The sequence below is a fragment of the Lepidochelys kempii genome, chromosome 7 (genome assembly GCF_965140265.1).
Source record: "Lepidochelys kempii isolate rLepKem1 chromosome 7, rLepKem1.hap2, whole genome shotgun sequence".
Lineage (NCBI taxonomy): Eukaryota > Metazoa > Chordata > Testudines > Cheloniidae > Lepidochelys > Lepidochelys kempii.
This window is the reverse complement of record NC_133262.1, coordinates 49195680-49214548: the sequence shown is the minus strand read 5'-3', so window position 1 is coordinate 49214548 and position 18869 is coordinate 49195680. Positions and strand designations below refer to the sequence as shown.

The 18869-nt window shown below is 52.9% G+C and overlaps 1 protein-coding gene across 1 annotated transcript in view; it reads right to left on the bottom strand.

Moving 5' to 3' along the window:
- Nucleotides 1-18141, bottom strand: part of MON1A (MON1 homolog A, secretory trafficking associated) — a 413585-nt gene extending 395444 nt beyond the window's left edge. The window contains exon 1 of the mRNA XM_073352614.1: nt 18132-18141. The gene's annotated coding sequence lies outside the window, so the exon portion shown is untranslated. The remainder of the gene's footprint in view (nt 1-18131) is intronic.
- Nucleotides 18142-18869: the final 728 nt, after the last annotated feature.

The window sequence follows — 18869 nt, the reverse complement described above, 5'->3', positions numbered from 1 at the left end:
GATTCCTCTGCTCAAGGTGCGGGAGGAATGATCCACAGAGAACAGCAAATCTGATGAACTCTGCCTCTTTCAGCCTACAATTTTCTCCTCCACACAGTGTTGGTGACTGAATCGTGACTATATATAGCTTTTTCACAGGCGGTTCTCTGCGAGTATTCAAAAGTCGAACTGTTTTAATTGGACTCTGAGGTCACATGGTGTTATTTCTGTTCCCTGATTGGATAAGCTTCATAGACTCATAGAATCATAGAATATCAGGGTTGGAAGGGACCTCAGGAGGTCATCTAGTCCAACCCCCTGCTCAAAGCAGGACCAATCCCCAATTAAATCATCCCAGCCAGGGCTTTGTCAAGCCTGACCTTAAAAACATCTAAGGAAGGAGATTCTACCACCTCCCTAGGTAACGCATTCCAGTGTTCATTCTTAGTGTTCCTGGCGCAAAATCTCACAATGGCAAATTTTGTTTTGTGCAGCCAGCTACAACCTGTGTTTAAGAAATGGTCTGTTTCGTCAAACCTTCCTAACTGCAAAGTTAGAAAAGTGTGAAATATATTCCTAGATATCAAAGGGGTCCTGGTCCAGCCTAGCTCTTAGGCGCTATGGTAACACAGATAATACATTATAATTATTGCACAGGATTGGCAATTCTGCTTCCACATACACAAATCAGACAACTCACTGACATGTGTCCAATCAAATCTAGAACCATTCTCAGCTCCTCTGACAGCACAGCCCTTTGTAATGTCAAGGTAAGGGTCTCCCAACATAGTTTTTTAAACCAGCAGAAGTCACCTGTGACTCCAGAGCAGCGTGCAGGGAGTGACCATCTTCCTTTCTTCTTCTGGGAGCCATTCATCTGCACCCCTAATGAGGCACACTTGTTGGATAGCACTGAGTGCACATGGAAACTGGCTTCTCCCAAGCTCAGCTGGTGCCTGCTTCCCAATCTGCAGGAGATGGACACAGTTAAACCTGAGTTCATATCTCCTTGCACTCTGAGAGAGGCACAATGAGTGAACACTAGAACTCAGTAAGACTGACGACGGCGCATGGATGGACCTTTTAGGTAGAGCTGGGTGGAAAATGGCTTTCCCATCCTGCAAAACTTGTTGAGATTTGGAAAATTTTCTCATTTCCCCTCAGATGACACTGGGACCTTTAGAAATTTTTCATGACAAGATAGAACATGCCACCACATTGGTTAGGGCGCTCAGCTGGGATGTGGAAGACCCAGGTTCAAGTTTCTGCTCTGAATCAGAGAGCAGAGGAATTGAACTGAGACAACCCGCTCCCAAGTGAGTGCCGGTTTCTTGCTGCTTTTGACCGGAAGTTCCATCCTGGACCTGAGAAACTTGTCCCTACAAAGGTTGAATCAAAACGGATCTGTTCCCATGAAAAGTTTCTGTTTTATCAAAAAGTTCCCGATGGTCTCTCCTGCTAGGTCCCAGCTGAAATAGGAGGCCGGAGAGCGCTGCTGGGGAAGGGTTGCTGGAGAGCTGCTCTCTTTTCTACTCTAACGGAAACGTATCTCCAGTTCTCACCAGACGCTCCCCCTCTTCCGGGGAAATCTGCTCCCAGACAAGCACTTGGAGATTACCAGAATAATCAGGCCTGGGGAACGCTGAGTCAGGCAAACCAAACGGAGAGCCTTTTAGGGGATTAATAGTAGCTCAACCTGCCAAATGGGACTTGAGGGAAGCTTAAACGCTAAATCTGGATCACCACAGCCCTCCCTGAACTCAAGGTGCCCTTATAATAATAACAAAACTATTGCATAATAATAATCTCTCACTATTGAGCCTTCTGCCTCGAAGGGCAGCGGATGCTGAGTACCTATAAGCAGGGATCACGTCCTGTGGAGATGCTGAAAAACAGCAGCTGTTTAGCACTCCAAAGCTGCAGAACAGTTTGGGACAGGAAGTGAAGAAGATTATCTTGAGGGGAAATTACAGGGAGAATGTGGGAGGCAGAAATCTCCCAGTGGAAACTTCTCGGTAAGGTTGCCACCCATTCGGTTTTCACCCGGACGGTCCGGGTTTCAGCTATGTGTCCTGGTGCCATTTGACAAGCCCTGATGTCCTTTTTGATTTTTTTATCTGGGGGAAGAGGATGAGCAGGAGCGAGGCTTTGGGGGGAAGACGCGAAGAAGGGGCAGGGCTTTGGGAGAAGAGGCAGAGCAGGGGCAGCGGCCTTGGGGTGAAGAGGCAGAGTGGGGGCAGGGCCTGGGGGGGAAGAGGGAGAGCGGGGGCAGGGCCTTGTGAAGAGGCAGAGGAGGGGCGGGGCCTGAGGGAAGAGGCGGAGAAGGGGGCAGGACCCTGAGAGTCCGGTTACCTGCCATTAGAAAGGTGGCAACCCTACTTCTCAGGCAAGAGTTCTGCTCCTTCTTGTCTCCATCTGAGCTGGAAATCTCCCAGGAGGTGGCCTACTAGAGGCAGCCTTACAGGCTGGAGAATGTGGGATGCTGGGTTGGTTTCTCCCAGGGTTCAGTGGGAGTAGCCAGAGCATTGACTCTGCAGGCTCATTGGCATGGCCAGGACCCAGAATGCCCTTGTGGCTCAGAGCTCTTGCCAGCAGTGCCCCATATGCATAGGCTGTGAGTGCAGAGGGTGCTTTGCACTAGCTGGCTCAGAGCATCAGCTATTTCCTCTGTGAACTGACTCTTCCTCTGTGACGGCCTCGCTCTGCTGTCAGTGCCATGCGCGCTGTCAATCAGCAATAACTCCACTGAAATCGGGGGTGGGGGGTACCCTGGTGCAAAGCTAGTGGGAGTGTTCCCTTGGACACTCTCCCCACATGCACCCTCCCTCTGGCCCAGCTAACTGGGACTGAGCATTTTGTTTCTCCACACACAGAAAGCAGCCATCTTTTTACAGATGGAGAGATGTTTGTTCCTCAATTCCTAGATCGTCTACTCTGACCTCCTGTGTCTCAGAGGCCATCACATTTCAGATAGTTATCCCTGCGTTGAGCCAGATACGCTGCGTTTGACTACTGCGTCTTCCAGAACGGCATCCACTCCTGATTTGAAGCCACCAAGAGCTGGAAAATTCATCACTTGCCATGGTAGTTTGTTCCAGTGGTTAATTGCCCTCACTGCTGGAAATTGGTGCCTGATTTCCAATTTGAATTTGTCTGGTTTCAGCTTCCTGTGGTTGGTTCTTGTTCTGTTCTTCTCTGACAGATTAAAGACCCTTTCGTACCTGCTATTTTCTCCCACCGAAGGGATTTATACACTGTAACCTCTCAATCTTCTTTTTGACCATCTTCTTACTGTAGATGAAGAGAAAACAACAAAACAAGAAAGAACATAAATGAAGTCTCAAAGAGAGAGCACAGGGTATGTGACTCACGTTAACACACTGCCTCCGCGACGAGGCACAACATGGCAGCGGTAACAACCGATGAGCAGGCTTTTAGAAACTTGAAGGCATGGTACACCGAAAATCAGGTTGTACCTCCACACTCCACAAGTGGGTTTTAACATCCTGCCTTCTCGTTAAATGTACCGCCTCGTTCTTTGGATGAGCCTCACTTTGCTTGGAGATCTATCAACTCTCTTGCATGCAGGGCCCTGCCTTTCAACGGAAGGCCGGGGTTGGAAATCTCTAACATGCCTGTTGCTATAGCGGGTGGATTAGCCAGGATCGATCCTAATGTTCTGCCTGTTTGCTTTCTCACTATTCAGAGGAGACTGCCTCATCCACCTGCTCCCGCCTTTATTTTCCCTTCCTGGATCAGGCAGTCACTGAGCTGAGGCAGCCGGTGTGTGGCTTTCACAAATCCGGGGCTGTGTCTTTGCTTGGATATTGGAGCTGCGAGGACAAAGCCACCCCGGGGCCCTTGTTTGAATCTCAGTAATGCTGGAACTCCCACACAATTCCTGTGGGAGTGCAGTCTCACTCCTCCTTATTTACTAGCAAAGGGGATGTAACCGTCCCACCCAGAGAGGGTGTGTCTGCTCTCCTTGGCTCTGGTGTAAAGCAGGAGTAAACTCCTCTGAAATCAGGGGAGATCCCCAGTGTAAAACTTGTCTGAGAATGGGAAGACTCCATGCACACTCTGTTCGACACCCACTCTGTCTGCGCTGTACACACACACAAACCCGGTGCCAGGTACCTACTGTGCGGCAGCCACCCACACACCCCTCCTCTGTGGCCCCCAGCCAAACGCAGCCCATCTGAAATGGGCCGGATTCGGCTCTGCGATGCTGATGCAAGCCCATTGATATCGGCAGAGCTGCTCCAGATTTGCACCAAGCAGAATCAGGCTCAATGGGTGAGTGTCATCCCTGCCCGGGGCCACATTCAGCAGTGACACGAGCTGGTCAGAAACCAGGCATAAGCATCAACACCGTGTCTTGATGTTTGGCAGGTGTGCAAAACGAGTGTAACTGACATGCCCAAGGATTGGTGGTGTGGAAGGCTGACAGTGTGGCTACTGACTGGGCACTGGACTGGCACACAAGGCTTGGGTTATTGTCCTGGCTGTGCCGCTGACCTTGGCCAAGTCACCTTCACGTGCCTCAGTTTCCCCACCTGTGATGTGCTTTGAGAGCCTCAGAGGGGAAGCATGAGATAAGAGCTAAGTATTTTTATTAGCCAGAGGGGGTAAGACAAAGTGCCCAGGCTTCACTCACGTCAGCACCATCCCCACCACTTTGGGGGCCAAATCCTACCATAGTGAAAGCAGGCGCGGCTCCAGTGGGCTCCAAAAGGTGTTGCCCCACTTGTGGCTGGACTCGGTCCCCACAGAATCCCAGAGGGTGAAAGTTACTCCACTTGGCCCCTTCTTGTTCTACATGCCGCACCCGCCATGTAACTTACCTCGCTGGAATCAGAGCTGACACCTGGGTCACATTGGTATGAGCCCCACCAGCACAGGCTGTCCTGGGGTGCCCAGCGTCAGCACCTCCCTGGCTGCCCTGGCAGAATCAGCCACTTGTGGGCTGCACTAGCCAGCTACAGACCCCTGGGCAGAATGGAGGTGTGTGGTGGGGGGAGCCCCCGGGCAGGTCCCTGAATGATACTAGCAGAGGCTGTGGTCATCCTAACCTGAATCTAGCCCCATTTCACAAACACACACACACGGCTGTGCCATCACACCCAGCAGGGGGAGTGCTATACACACACACACACACACACACACACACACGGCTGTGCCATCACACCCAGCAGGGGGAGTGCTATACACACACACACACACACACACACACGGCTGTGCCATCACACCCAGCAGGGGGAGTGCTATACACACACACACACACACACGGCTGTGCCATCACACCCAGCAGGGGGAGTGCTATACACACACACACACACACACACACACACGGCTGTGCCATCACACCCAGCAGGGGGAGTGCTATACACACACACACACACACACAGCTGTGCCATCACACCCAGCAGGGGGAGTGCTATACACACACACACACACACACACACACGGCTGTGCCATCACACCCAGCAGGGGGAGTGCTATACACACACACACACACACACGGCTGTGCCATCACACCCAGCAGGGGGAGTGCTATACACACACACACACACACACACACACACGGCTGTGCCATCACACCCAGCAGGGGGAGTGCTATACACACACACACACACACACAGCTGTGCCATCACACCCAGCAGGGGGAGTGCTATACACACACACACACACACACACACACGGCTGTGCCATCACACCCAGCAGGGGGAGTGCTATACACACACACACACACACACACACACACGGCTGTGCCATCACACCCAGCAGGGGGAGTGCTATACACACACACACACACACACACACACGGCTGTGCCATCACACCCAGCAGGGGGAATGCTATACACACACACACACACACACACACAGCTGTGCCATCACACCCAGCAGGGGGAGTGCTATACACACACACACACACACACACACACACGGCTGTGCCATCACACCCAGCAGGGGGAGTGCTATACACACACACACACACACACACACACGGCTGTGCCATCACATTTGCAGTGGGCAGGACCACACACACACACACAGAGCTGCGCTATCACATCCAGCAGGGGGCAGTGCTATACACACACACACACACATACACACACACACACACACACGGCTGTGCCATCACACCTGCAGCGGGCAGCACCACACACACACACACACAGAGCTGTGCCATCACACCCAGCAGGGGATAGCACTACACACATGCTCTGGCTGAACAGGTGAGTGCCATTTGTCAGGCTGCTTCCCTCAGTGTCCCCCAGTGCTGGGCCAAAGCTTCCCCTCCAGCTTCGTTCTTTTAGGTCCAGCTCATGTTGCAAGAAACGGGCAGTCACATCTGAATAAACAAAACCCCTCGGAGCTGGACTCCAACCCGGCCAGCTCCAGGGCTGAGTTCTCACCCGCCCCAAACGCCTGGAGAACAAGGACACATTATTTGCTTTTACAATCTCTTCTGAAGGGGCTTTTGTTCCTCAGAAATGACCCTCGCTGGAAATGACCCTTGCTACCCAACCCGGGCTTGGACTGGTGCTCCTGCCACAGACGCTGGGCCACAGGTTTATGGTTCCAGCTGTTTTCCTGGCAGCCCTGCAAGGCTGCCTCAGTCCAGAGCTGTGAGAGCAGGCTGCTGTGTGATGGTGGCACTGAGACATCCAAGGCCAGTTGGAGCCCTCATAGGAACTCTCAGGCTGGAAGAATGACGGCTCGCCCTGTCATCAGTGGCCATGAGAGTCAGTGATGGTGGCACCTGGAAGTTGCTCAGGTCCCAAGCTGGCCCCTGCTCTAGTGATGGTGGGAAGCATGTGACGGCAGTTCCCAACAGGTGTCCAGCTCTCTGGCTAGCGCTGAGACCTCCGAAAGGGCAATCCATGCTGCGTTCCCCTGCAGTGTGGCAGTGGTTGCTGGAGCCAGACTTGCAGAGGAAGCAGGAAATGGGGAAAACCCAGTGAACTGAACGACACCCGGTGTGTCTGCAATGCCAGTGTGTCCTCATATCTCAGCGTCCCAGGGGAGAAGAGAGAAAATGCTGAGGTAGCTGGACTGGCGAGGACACAGGGAGTCAGACACAAAGCCGAGATGAGCCAAACCAGCTGGATGAGTCTAGGCTGTGGGCTGGGTGCATCTCCAGGTCCCCACCAAACCATCATGCATGTTCAATGAGCAAAGGCCCCACTGGGACACATGACCCCAGGGCTGTGGGATTTCCATCACTGGAGGGTTCTAAGAACAGGTTGGACAATCACCTGTCAGGGTCAGGCTGGATAATTCTTGGGCCTGCATCAGTGCAGGGGACTGGATTAGATACTTATTGAGGTACCTTCCAGTCCTGTATTTCTTTGATTCTTCAAAGTGGCTTCTCATCCTGGCTGCCCCCACGTCTGCAGGCTCAGCTGGAGAGCCTGCAAAATCTTTTCTTGTGTGATGCTCATTGAAGTCACAGCTGCAGTCCAAACCTCCTATGTCCTCCAGCCAACTAGCATCCTTCCCCCTGGATTCTGGGCCCCCAGCAGAGTCCCGTTATGGAGACGCTGCTTGTGGATCTGTGATGAAGGGTGAGCGCAGCTGTGCACATCAAGCAGGGATTTCAGCTCTTTGCTGTGCAGAACATGGCACAGCCCCCCACCCCACCCACACACTTACCACACTTTCTCGTTGGGCACAGGGTAAATTTTCTGAGTATTTGCCAGTGAATCTGTTCATTAGTTTGAGTTCAAATTAATCAAAAAATGGGGCTTCTAAGAAATGTGGTGTCGGCGTCAATCTTTGTCTCCAGTGAGCTTAACGATGGAAAAACAGACTCATCAAACTGCCCGTCCAGTGAATTGAAATTTGGAGCACCGGTTTTCATTGAAGAAATTGGTTTGTAATTACGCTAAGTCACCGACAGCTGTAACCAACTGGTCCCCATTTCACCCAACACTTGACTGTATTCAACACCAACTCCCTCTCCTATTCTAAACAGGCCACTTTGGTCCCCACCCCCATCTCACACTCCCCCCACCAGGTCCTCTGCCTTTTGGGTCATTCTGCCTGTGGGGGCATCTCCTCCTCCTTCCTGTGTCTGCCTTGGCTCTGTAGAGTGTGAACTTCTCAGGGCAGGGGGCATGTTGGGGGCATGTGGGGGCCCAGTTCTCAGGGTGCTGTCCACAAACCTACCTGCTCCAGGGTACTCTGCCTCGGTGGCTGTTCACTGAGCCCCCATGCAGTAGGTGCCCCTCAGAGGTAGCCAGGTGTGCTGAGAGCCCAGATGGGTTCCGGAGAAGGCGGGAGATCAAGCAAAGCAGAAGGTGTTGCAACTTATTCCAAACCAAACAGGTTTTCAGACCCAGCCTTAGTTTTGCCGCACGCTGATGCCCATCTCTGCAGCCCCCCAGCAGCGTGCAGTAGTTCCTGGGAGCGTGTGGACGGGATCGGGTGCAGCAGGTGCTGTTACCATTTCATTAGCAAAGCTTCCCCATGGGAGCCGTTGTCCAACACGGCCAGTTCTCAAAGCAAGTCTCCGGCAGCGTTTCGAGCACAGGAGGGTGTGCGGACAGGGCTGACGTCTCTCTCCTCTCTCTGCCGCGCTCCCCCTTCATGGAGGCTGAGGACTCCATGGGACGGATGGAGATTTATTCTTCTGGGCAGGCAGCGGGAAGCTGGGGGTGATTCCTGGTCCCAGCTGCATCAGTTAACGAGCACGGAGTGCGGTGCATGTCCGAGGGCGCCCTGTGTGGTGCGCAGGCTTGTTAAGGTGATTTCTCAGAGGAAATGTTGTCAATTGCTTTGCCCTGAACTGATTCAAACTGCCCCAGCTCCTCTGATGGGGAATTAGCATCAATCACTGATAAGAACAGATGGAACAAGCCATTCTAAACAGAACTGGCGGCTCTTGTAACTTGCTTTGATGACAGTTTTGCTTGTCTTAATTAGCCTCTTGTATTTTTTCACTATACTGTATATACACACACTCATTTCCCTTCCCTATTAACACAAACACACACACACACACCAGATTGGACCATTTTATGGCATTATGGCAAGCTGGCATTGTCTCCTACTAGCTTCTATCTTGTGCCACATAACCTAAACTTTCCTTGAAAACAAAATGTATTTTTTTCTTACTGTTATGGCTGCAAAGGAAAGCATCAAAATGTGACCTGAATGTAACTGACACAGCGACATCTGTCTGAGTCTGCTGAGGGCCAGAAATAATAGCTCAGAGAGTTGTGAAATGTCCCCATTCAGTCCAATGGGTTGTTGACTCTGAAACCTAACAATGGTGATTCCAATGAACACTGGTAACTATGTCCCTGCTGACCAAAGCATGTCAGAAAGGGGAGGGGTGAGTGTATTGTGAAGGGCTGCACAATTTGCTGGGAGTGGCGTCTCATTTTGAATTCTCATTTGTTGCATAAGTGAGTGGAGCTCATGTCTTTCTGGGTTTGGGGCAGAGCTTGACTGCAGCCAGAACTTGGGAGAGTAGCAGCATCTTCCCAGACTGACATCTGCATGCAAACACTGATGTGCACATGCGCAAATCCCATCTCACACTCACTCAGTCATACCCAGCAGACACATGCTGGGTCTCACATCCAAACCTGTGCTTACATTGTATCTGCAATTCCCTGTTTGGGCTAAGACTGGAAACACCAAAATACCAGCGGGTCTGGCCCCACTAAATCCAACCAGGTGCCAGAGACCTCACTAAAGTGTCACCCGATTCCCAGCCTGGGATGTGGCCCAAAGAGGTTTAGTTACATTCCCACACAGCGGGACTGACCTGCTTAGGGATTCCCCCTGTCTTGGTGTCTTCCTGATATGACTCTGAAATGAAACTGGGAGGTGGGGAAGGCAGCCAAGTGCCTCACTTCAAACACTCCTAGATCTTCCAAGCATTTCAGCTGGTCCCAAGTGGCAGGAAGGTGACATGAAAGTGAGATGCAGGCTGGCCGGGGATGAAAGGAAATGCCACCACTCAAGCCATTGAAACCCACCTGCTCTGCCCTTTAAGCTGGGTCGGGTGGCCATTAGCTGGAGGTGGGCAGCCACAAACCCACGCCAGTGCCAGCAGCGGGGAATTCTGTCACCCCATTCATAACGGGACACTCGGGGATTGGCAGAGGAAATGGGTGTCTCTTACCCCAGGGAACCTGGCACGGCCAATCGTGATGGGGACAGACAGCTGATGGCAGTGCTAGCTGCAGCCCAGATCGCTCTTTGTCCATCCAGCCTCCATGCAGTGTGTAACCACAGCATATACCTGAGCTCAGCATGAGGCCTCCTGTGGGACACAAGGCTCTCAGGGGAACTGGTGCGGCTGTGGCCACCAAGGCCACTAAAGAGTTAATGGCACCACCCAGGGGCCTCCGACAGAGACAGAAGCTAGTAGAGTGGATACAGAGATGGGGCACTGACTCTTGGGACCAGGCACAACTCAGAGCAGCTCTGAGATTGCTTTAAATTGCTGAACTGCCCATCAGCTAGCCGCAGTATCAGGACTTCAGTGGGCCTAGTTCAGGATTATGGTACTTCAGGAACAGGAAGAATCAACTCCTGGCCCGTATGTGAACAGCTACGTAGCAGCATTAATGCCCACCCACTGTATGACTTTACCAACACCCCTGCTTTGGGTATCCAAGTGAGTCTGCCCCAGTGCTTGGAGAGAGGATCACAGACCTACTACTGCCATCTGAAGAAGGAGTTCTGCTGCAGCCCTACAGGAGCAGTGCTCGGGCCCTCGGTGCGCAGAGGATTTGGGCAGCAGTTGTCGCTGTCAGGTGCAGCCTGGGGAGGATTTGTCAAACGGCCTGAGCTGGGAGTGCTTGCCTGGAGCACAGTGTGGCCAAAGACAATACCAGCCTATTAAAGGGAACTTCCACACTCTACCAGCCTCTCTGCTACCAGCCCCATAACCATGAACAGCTGATGCATACACACCCAACTCCTGACAGAAGCTGGATCTTGGCAGCGGATGGGAATTCTTCTGCTGGCTGCCCGAGGATTAGCTCAGTGAAAGGAGTTGTCCTGTAAAGCTGTCACTTGGAAGGTTACTGTTGATTTAGGGCCACTGAGTCTTGAACCCTTGACCTTGGCTAAGCCCATCAATAACAGCTCGAGAGCAGCCTCTTGACACTGCAGGGGAGAGCTGAAGGCCTGGCAGCTAAAGTGGACATGCAGGATAGCAGGTAGCAAGGATTGAGTTCTGTTCCTAGCTCTGACTCCCTCCCGAGTGTGGGTGAGTCACTTCACCCCGTGCCTCAGTTTCCCTTTCTATAAAATGGCTCTATAGCCACCTCCTTCGATGACTCAATGCTTTTGGCTCCAGAGAAGGAAGTGACTGGCTGTGGGTAATGCGCACACACACCTTGGGGTCACTCTGATAGTCTCCTGTATCTGGATAGCTCAGCATCTGCAGGGTCATAGAATCATAGAATATCAGGGTTGGAAGGTTCCTCAGAAGGTCATCTAGTCCAACCCCCTGCTCAAAGCAGGACCAATCCCCATCTAAATCTTCCCAGCCAGGGCTTTGTCAAGCCTGACCTTAAAAACTTCTAAGGAAGGAGATTCCACCACCTCCCTAGGTAACGCATTCCAGTGCTTCACCACCCTCCTAGAGGAAAAGTTTTTCCTAGCATCCAACCTCCCCCACTGCAACTTGAGACCATTACTCCTTGTTCTGTCACCTGCTACCACTGAGAACAGTCTAGATCCATCCCCTTTGGAACCCCCTTTCAGGTAGTTGAAAGCAGCTATCAAATCCCCCCTCATTCTTCTCTTCTGCAGACTAAAGATCCAGAATGCAGGGAGGAGAGAGCGCACCCCTGTGATGCCCCCAGCTGGCTGCTTTCCATGGGGTTTCTTGGCTCCCAGTGCAGGCTGTAAGGGAGATTTGGAGCCAGACTCAATTCTCTCCCCGCCTCGGGAGCTATGGAGGAAAAAGTCTCGATAGCGAATAGGGAACCCTGGAGTCTCTCTAAGCCAGCTCTGCGCGCGCACACCATGCAAGCATAGACACACACACACACACACATGCACACACACCCTCTGACTCAGCTGCATGTTTTCTTGTAGGTCCCTGGCACCATGTAATCCCCCACTGTGCTGCACAGGCTCCTAGACCTGCTTACTTCACCATCACAGCCCAGGAGAAGGGGCTCTGTGGGCATCAGAACTGACCCAAGACAAGGGAGGACATCACCTGGGCTAGCCTGAGCTTACCCCAGCTACATATCCCCTGCCCCCCACATACCCCTCATACCAAGCCCAGCCAAAGCTACCCCATCCCCTGCCCCACATATCCCCCCATATCCAGCCCAGCCAGAGCTACCCCATCCCCTGCCCCCCATCCCCTGCCCCCATCCCCAGCCCAGCCAGAGCTACCCCATCTCCTACCCCCCATACCCTCCCATCCCCAGCCCAGCCAGAGTTACCCCATCCCCTGCCCCCCCATATCCAGAGTTACTCCATTACATGCCCCCATATCCCCCAGTACCCAACCCAGCCAGAGCTATCCCATCCCCTGCCCCCATCCCCAGCCCAGTCAGAGCTACCCCATCTCCTACCACCCATACCCCCCATATCCAGCCCAGACCCTAGCCCCTGCCCCCATACCCAGCCCTGCCAGAGTTACCCTCACATCCCCTCCATCCCCTGCACACAGACACACCCCTTTGCACACAGAACTCTACCAGGTTTCCCCAGCCATCTCTGTCTGCCAAACCCTCTCTGCATCGCCATGGACGAGACCCATCTCTCCCTTTATTCTCATACAAACCCATGATCTATCTATCTATCTAATCATTTAGGGGGCAGTATCCATCCACATTATGACAGCACCATCTCTGTCTAACCATCCAGCCATCCATGACCAGTATCTCCAGTGCTGTATCGACCTTGCCAGGGACTCCATAGACCAGTATCTAAGTGAGCATGAAGGCACCTGGGATGTTTTATAAGGGTCAGGATGTGAGGCCCGTACTCCCAGTGTGAGCACTTCCTCTCCAGATTAGCGCCACTAGAGCCTATAGCAATACTTGTGGGAGTAACTGCTCCCATTGTAAGGGATTTACTTTATTGCCAGCTCCCAAGGAAAGGAGGGAAAGCCCGAAGAGTTCCCCCTGACTGGGGATATCACGTGATCTCCCTTGCTCCTCCCATCCCTTGCGTTCTTCTTCCCTCATGAGGGACCTACTGATATGTTCCTTGTGACAGCACAGCTCCCAATTGCCATATCCCCTAGCCCTGTGTCCTCTCAGCAGAGCATCTAATTATCCTTCTGCAATAAATCACCTGCTGAGGCTCAGATCCATGTATCTGCAAGCTGGGGAGAGCCCGTCCATAGGGAAGTGGGACACCAGGCCTGGGGGAACTTGCGGAGCTCCGGTACTCAGCGTGGGAAACAGGGAGACAAATGGGGCAAGCATCACTTGTTAAAGTCTACTCCAGCCAGGCATGTGGGGCCAAATTCAGAGTGGAGCGGGAGGTGTTAGTGGAGTGGGAGGAGCTAGTGGCAGTTGTTAATGGAGTGGGAGGAGTTAGCAGAGTGGGTGGAGTTAGTGGTAGTTGATAGTGGAGTGGAAGGAGTTAGTGTCAACTGATATTGAAGTGAGTGGAGTTAGACTTCATGGTCAGGTAGAGGCTGATTCCAAACCCCAGACGGTGCCTGCAGTGGGCCCTACCCACTCATTTAAACTGCCTTCTGCCTAGATTTCAGGGCCAGAAGAGCCATTTCTGACCACTCTGTCTGACTTCCTGCACAGCACAGGCCAGAGAACCTCACCCAGGGATTCCCACACCCAGCCCAGTGGCTTGTGGGGGAGCTCAAGTGTTGTAGGCCCCTCCAATGTTGGCCTTACACCAGCTACCCCAGCTTGCCAGCACCTAAGGCAGTCTGAGCTGGTATGATCCACACACTGAGGAGACAGAAGGAGAGCTAAACTAATGGTGGTGGGGGGGGTTAATTTATACTCCCAGGCACTCTCTGGTTAGTTGCTTCCGGTGCAGGATTTCTCTTGCCCTTGGCCAGAGTTACACTAAGCAGAGCTACCCAGCAGGCCCTGGCCTGGGGCACCGAAATAACTGAATGTCATCAGTAAACATTGTCACTTCCCTTGTCCCCCCAAACTCCCTCCTAGGTCATTCCTATCACTGCTGAACAACAGCAGACCTAGTTCTGAGCCCCGGGGCACCTCTTTGCACATTGGAAATTTATTCCTACTGTTTGTTTCCTGCCTCCTCACCGGTTTATAATCCATGGTAGGCTCTGACTTCTTTCCTCATGGCCACCAGGTTTCCTTAGCAGCCTCTAGGGAGAGCCCTGGACAAGTCTAAATCCGTCCAGCCACTAGCTCTCTGCTCCTTGCCGCGTTGTTAATTATCACTCCTTTCTGCTGGGTTGGCGAGTCCTGAGTCACCATAGGAGAACTGGGCTGGCTTGTCCCTCAGCCTGGCCACTTACAGGTGTCCATGGGCAATCGGCACCTAAATACCTTTGGGACCTAGGCACTTTTGAAAATCCCACTAGGCAGCTCTCTGCTTTGTTAGGTGCCTAAATCCCTTTAGCACTCCAGGTCTGGTCCTATAGCTCGAGCCAGCAAGACTTGTGATTTTTGCTCCAGAGGTCCCAGGTTCAGTTCCCACAGCTGACCTGTCTGGGGACATCACCTGAATCACTCCAGTGCTGCCTTGTCTGACCACATCCACAAGCTCCTGAGACTCACCTAGAAAGCCTCTGTGACCCCCCTGCTCTCAGTACGCGACTCTTCCTCCCACTCTCCTTTATGTGCCTTCTACCACACTGGCCCCTCTGCCTGCGACACTCTCTCTGGGCTCATCCTGCAGCCTCTCAAGAGGAAAGATGGGCTGGTGGTCGCCTGGGGCCAACTCCCTGCTCTGGCACAGATTTCTGGAATGAGCCACATACGGTTGCTGTGTCCCATCTCCACAGTGGGGCTAACACCAACTCACAGATTTAGGGCTAGGAGGGATAATTCAGCTCACTTTGTCTGACCTCCTGCATGGCCTAGGCCAGAAGATTTCACCCCGCCAGTTCCTGCCCCCAGCCAATATCTTGTGGTCGAGCTAGAGTAGCTCCTTTGGAAGGCATTTAACCTTGTTTTAAATGTCAAGTGCTGGAGAATCCACCCCATCCCTAGGAAGCTGGTCCCCGGTTGATGACCCTCTCTGTTAAAACCATGTGCCTTACTTCTTGCTGAATGAATCTAGTGTCAGCTTCCAGCCATCTGATCTTGTTATACCTTCGTCTGCTAGACTGAGGAGCCCCCAGCTTTGTCTTGTCTATTTCAATTGCAAAAGCCTCAGGAAAAGGACTGTCTCCTGCTATGTATTGTGCAGTGCCGGACACAATGGGACTCTGATCTCAGCTGGGGTTAGGGACTGAGCTGTTGCACGAGATATTGACCATCTTTCAAATTCATGCTCCCAGCGATCCCACTCATAAACAAACCCCACACCCTCCTTCTCCTGAACCATTGCTCCTTTAGACTGTCCATTTTCTAGGGCAAAGACCACACCTCCGTGTGTGCATTATACCCTGCACTCATCCCCAGAGTGATCACTATCTGTTCCACAAATACTCCACCCCCCCGGGCATGACTGTCATCAAAATCCAACACGTGGGATTGTGAATTCTCTCAATCCTAGTACTGTGGTGATTAAGAATATCAATGAATATTGAATAACCCCATCTCTCTGTTCTGTAATTCTTAGGATTACCTGTAGCAGTTTTTTAATGGGGCGTGCTGGCATTGCTCCGGCTCCCTAGAGCAGCATCTGTCTCACATGATATATTGCATGTTTGTATTAGCAGCACAGCCGCCTCATCCTCGAGTGCCTTCCCCAACTCTCAGGTGAATGCTGTCCGCTGCGGGTGATTCACGGCAATTTAATTTCTCAAACAGCACTTTAGCTTTCTGACAACGCGCATAACCCCAGGCTAGGTATTTCGCCAGACGCTTCTGTGGGGAAAATTGATGCAAATAAATCACTGGTTTCCTCTGCTATCTCCTAGGCCTCTCTGCCTGCTTCCTTTATGCTCAGGCAAGCTTGCAGACCCACTGGGATTGCTTAATAATTGTCTGGATACCTTTGGCTATTCGCATTTCCTCTTAAACCCCCGCTGAGCCACTCACCACTCTAGTCAATTCTACTCACCGCACCTGGGCTGCCTTGCTATTTTTGCTGCAAGAGTAAATATTTGGCTTGCACCTTGCCACTTTAGCCCACCTGCAGCGAGTCTGCGGCCCAGCCCCCTGTGCAGGTATTAGTGACCGTGGGTGTTAAAGGCTCCCAGATCAGAAAGAGGGGTTTCAATGGCTGCAGGGAGGTGGGGAATTAATCTTTGTCCTTACACCTTGAATTGGGTCATTGCCTTTTGTTCTGGATTCTCCATGCTGCCTGTGATGCCAGTCTCCTTCCATTGACTCTTTAGGGCCTCGTGCTGGGGACAGATTGCCAGCAGGGACCCGTGATTCCTGCCTGGGGCTCTGCAATATGCAGGAGACGCTCCATGGATCTGGATCATGGGGCCTGCTCCCACACTGCACCTGGCCAGCACCACAGGCCAATGGGGAGGGAGAAGGGACGTGGCCCTGCCCCTTTTGGGTGTTTAGGCATGGGTGTGCAGTGATTGGGTGCCCCCTGGGCTCAGGGGCTGCATTGGTCCTCCATGGGGCACACAGAGTGGGGACAATCTAGCGCGTCAAGTGCTGTGCAGCACCGTCTCTAGCTGCAGCATAGTCACTGCACTGATTGTCCTGAGCTGCCAGTGTGGGCCTCTGTACCCCTGCAATGGCATGCGAGAGGATCACGCTACAGGCCTGGAACCTTGGCCATGAGCCAGGTGCGCAGGACCCTGGCCACGAGCTGGTACACGGGACCCTGGCCACGGGCTGGGTGTGTGGGGCCTTGGCCACAAGCTGGTGTGCGGGACTCTGGCCACGGGCCGGGTGTGTGGGGCCTTGGCCACAAGCTAGTGTGCGGGACCCTAGCCACAGGTTGGGTCTGTGGGACCCTGGCCATGGGCCGGGTGCGCAGGATCCTGGCTACGGGCTGGGTGTATGAACAAGGAAGAGAAACTGACTATGCAAGAGATTGGAACTGATCAGAAAGGACAGTACAGCACCTCTGTCTGTTTCACTGTCCTGTTAAGCTGGTAGCTGCGATGCCTGCGGAAAGCAAACCTCAGCGTACAGAGGGAGAAATGAAGTGGCTGTTAACATCCCTCTAGTCTTTCATCACCTCGGGCCAGATTGTGCCCCGGGGCGGAAGCACCTTGCTGTCTGTCCCTCCATGGCAGGACTCTCAGGGGACAGTACTGCTCGCTGTGTGCTAGCAGCAGAGAATCCGGCTCGCCAGGTGCAATCTGTAACCTGGGAAAAGACATTTGCTTTTTAGAGAAACAGCGGTGAGATGGTCAAGTCAGCATAAGGCCTGCCGTAGTGGGACCCTCCCTCCCTGCTCCCTACATCATGCACGGAGGCAGGAAGCTGATCCTTACCCATCCCCACAGCAGACTTCTGCCCTGCTCTGCTCCCTGCACCTGCTCAGCTGTGCTGGCTGGCATGCCAGCGAGGTGGAGCCCAGCCAGTCCTGACTCTCCCCTACGTTTCTAGGCCAATGGCCTCCTCCCCACTTACATCCCTGCAAGGGCACATGGAGCCGGCAGCATAGGAAGGAGTTGAGCGGTAAACAGGGAGGATTGATACTGGTTTGGAGCAGATTGGGAAGGAAGGTGAGCTTCAGCTGTAACCCTAACCCTAGCCTTGCTGTGGAGCCAGAACAACAGTGCCCCATGGGTGCTTCTTCAGGTCCCTCTGTAATTCAGGAACACTGCTTATGGCCAGTGTCCAGCCAGCAGCAGCTGCCTGGTCCATGGCATGCTGCAGAGCAAGCTGAAGGCTGCTCTGAAGTACCCAGTCTGGCTACAGCCCTAATGGGCCATGCACCAGCTAGGGATAACTGGAGAAAAGCAGCTGGTAGCCACAGCCCCTCCGACTCCTTACAAGGTTCCCCCCTCCCCCAGGGCTGGACTCTCCACCCCTTCCGTCTGCTAGCCTTTCAAAGGGATCAGCTGTTTTCATTCACCTGTTGCTGATACCCCTCTGCCATCCAGCTGGCTCCTCCGCTCCTTGGTTCCGCCCCATCTCTAGGAAATGCAGCCTTGCCAATGCAGAAATCACAAGATTGGCTTAAAAACCATACAATGTAAAACTAAACTAGGTAGGGTTTTTCTCCATTGCCCTAGCTTCAGGTCTTTCTCAGCAACCACAGGGGATAGAAACTTACCTCCTCCTCTCCCCAGTACAAGCTGAGATTCCCCCATAGTCCTCTGACTCCAGGAGCTAGAGCTTTAAGAAAAACACCAAATATCACCAGACTCAGGATAAAATCATGAGAGCTGGGAACACTAACCTGATGTCTAGCCCTTTTCTCCCCTCCTCTAGCAGCTGCAATGGGTTTCAAGGAGACCTTTAACCCCTTCCAAAGGAGCCAATCTGATTTACACCCACTGGGGAGCTGGCCCATTGACTCCAATGGAGCCACGCTGATTTACACCCACTGGGGAGCCGGCCCATTGACTCCAATGGAGCCATACTGATTTACACCTGCTGGGGAGCCGGCCCATTGATTCCAATGGAGCCACATTGATTTACACCCACTGGGGAGCCGGCCCATTGACTCCAATGGAGCCCCGCTGGTTTACACCCACGGGGGAGCCGGCCCATTGACTCCAACGGAGCCATGCTGATTTACACCCGCTGGGGAGCCGGCCCATTGACTCCAATGGAGCCCCGCTGATTTACACCCACGGGGGAGCTGGGCTGTGATGTTGCATTCTGTATGTTTATGGAAATATGCTAATGAGTGTG